Genomic DNA, 2,500 nt, shown 5'->3' on the forward strand with positions numbered 1-2,500 from the left:
ACCTGGAGTCAGAGACTTCTGTTCCCGGCTTAACGCACTGCTTCCTGTCAGAGAGGAAGTCTGTGATCCACCTGCAGGTGGAGTAGGGCACGTTCAGCTGGAAGAGCTTGTCCTGAAGCAGGGCAGGGATGATGGTGTTGAAGGCAGAGCTGAAGTCCACAAACAGGATCCTGGCGTAGGATGCTGGGGCGTCCACATGCTGTAGGGTGAAGTGGAGGGCCATGTTAACTGCGTCGTCCACAGACCTGTTGGCTCTGTAGGCAAACTGAAGGGGGTCCAGGAGAGGGTCTGTGATGGCTTTGAGGTGTGCCAGGAGCAGGCGCTCAAAAGACTTCATTACCACAGATGTAAGGGCGACCGGTCTGTAATCATTTAGTCCTGTTGGCCTTAGCTTTTTGGGCACAGCGATGATGGTGGAGGACTTGAGACAGGCTGGTACATGGCATGTCTCCAGGGAGGTGTTAAAGATGTTGGTGAACACCGGAGACAGCTGGTCAGCGCAGTGCCTGAGGGTGGCTGGAGAGACAGAGTCCGGCCCGGCTGCTTTGCGTGGATTCTGCCTCTTGAAAAGCCCATTAACTTCTCCCTCCTGAAAGGAGAGAGTCGTTTCTGTAGTATGGGTGGGGGATGGGGCCTCTTGGGTGGGAAGGGGTGGTTCAGGACAGTCCAATTGTCTTTCAAATCTACGGTAGAACTCGTTCAGGTCGTTGGCTAGGCGGGAGTCGTTAGTGGTGTGGGGCGCTCTGGGTTTGTAGTTGGTGATGTGCCTGAGCCCTTTGGCAGACAGAAGCAGCGTCGTTAGTAGAGAACTGGTGTTTTAGTGTCTCTGAGTACAGTCGTTTAGCCTCTCTCACCGCTTTGCTAAACCTGTTCTTCGACTCCTTGAATCTGTCTCTATCCCCACTCCTAAACGCTTCCTCCTTCTCCAACCTCAACCTTTTGAGCTTTGCTGAGAACCAGGGCTTGTTGTTGTTAAAGTTCACCCTGGTACGTGTTGGGATACAGCAGTCCTCACAGAAGCTGATGTACACAGCCTCTGTGAGTTCATCCAGACTATTGGTAGCAGTCGTGAACATATCCCAGTCAGTACAGTCTAAGCACGCCCGCAAATCTTCCACAGCCTCACTGGTCCACTGTTTAGATGTCCTCACAGCAGGTTTACAGAGTTTTAGTTGCTGCCTGTATGCACGAATCAGGTGGACCAAGGGAGTTCTGTGCGAGCCGAACAGCCCCGTGACCCACAAGAGAAACATCCCCGCCAAATTCGAGCGTTTGACGGGGTCTATCCGTGAAAAAATATTCACGTTTTTGAGTGCACATGCATTTCTGCTGCAAATGCCTCTGGAAGTTTCATGCCGTTCGTATGCCAATTGTGGCAACACGAAAATGACCCGTTTTCCCATTCCGAGGGATTTCTGTGCGACCCTAACAGCCCCGTGAGCCACAAGAGACACATCCCCGCCAATTTCTAGCGTTTCACGGGGTCTATCCGTGAAAAATATAGACGTTTTTGAGTGCACATGCATTTCTGCTGCAGATGCCTCTGGAAGTTTCATGCCGTTCGTACGCAATGTGGCAACACGAAAATGACCCCTTTTCCCATTCCGAGGGATTTCTGTGCGACCCTAACTAACAGCGCCCGTGAGCCACAAGAGAGACATCCCCGCCAATTTATAGCGTTTCACGGGGTCTATCCGTGAAAAATATAGACGTTTTTGAGTGCACATGCATTCCTGCTGCAAATGCCTCTGGAAGTTTCATGCCGTTCCTATGCAATGTGGCCACACAAAAATGACCCGTTTTCCCATTCCGAGGCATTTCTGTGCGACCCTAACAGCCCCGTGAGCCACAAGAGAGACATCCCCGCCAACTTCTAGCGTTTGACGGGGTCTATGCGTGAAAAATATTAAAATTTTTGAGTGCACGTGCCTTTCTGCTGCAAATGCCTCTGGAAGTTTCATGGCGTTCCTATGCAATGTGGCAACACGAAAATGACCCCTTTTCCCATTCCGAGGGAGTTCTGTGCCACCCTAACAGCCCCGTGAGCCACAAGAGACACATCCCCGCCAATTTCTAGCGTTTCACGGGGTCTATCCGTGAAACATATAGAAGTTTTTGAGTGCACATGCATTCCTGCTGCAAATGCCTCTGGAAGTTTCATGCGGTTCGTACGCAATGTGGCAACACGAAAATGACCCGTTTTCCCATTCCCAGGGATTTCTGTGCGACCCGAACAGCCCCGTGAGCCACAAGAGACACATCCCCGCCAATTTCTAGCGTTTCACGGGGTCTATCCGTGAAAAATATCAATTTTTTTTTGACTGCACATGCATTTCTGCTGCAAATGCCTCTGGAAGTTGCATGCGGTTCGCATGCAATGTGGCGACACGAAAATGACCCGTTTTCCCATTCCGAGGGATTTCTGTGCCACCCTAACAGCCCCGTGAGCCACAAGAGAGACATCCCCGCCAATTTCTAGCGTATCACGGGGTCTATCCGT

This window comes from Petromyzon marinus, unplaced genomic scaffold, assembly GCF_048934315.1.
Source record: "Petromyzon marinus isolate PM22_M1 ecotype Great Lakes invasive population unplaced genomic scaffold, UKy_Petmar_22M1.pri1.0 PM_G_Scaffold_8, whole genome shotgun sequence".
Lineage (NCBI taxonomy): Eukaryota > Metazoa > Chordata > Hyperoartia > Petromyzontiformes > Petromyzontidae > Petromyzon > Petromyzon marinus.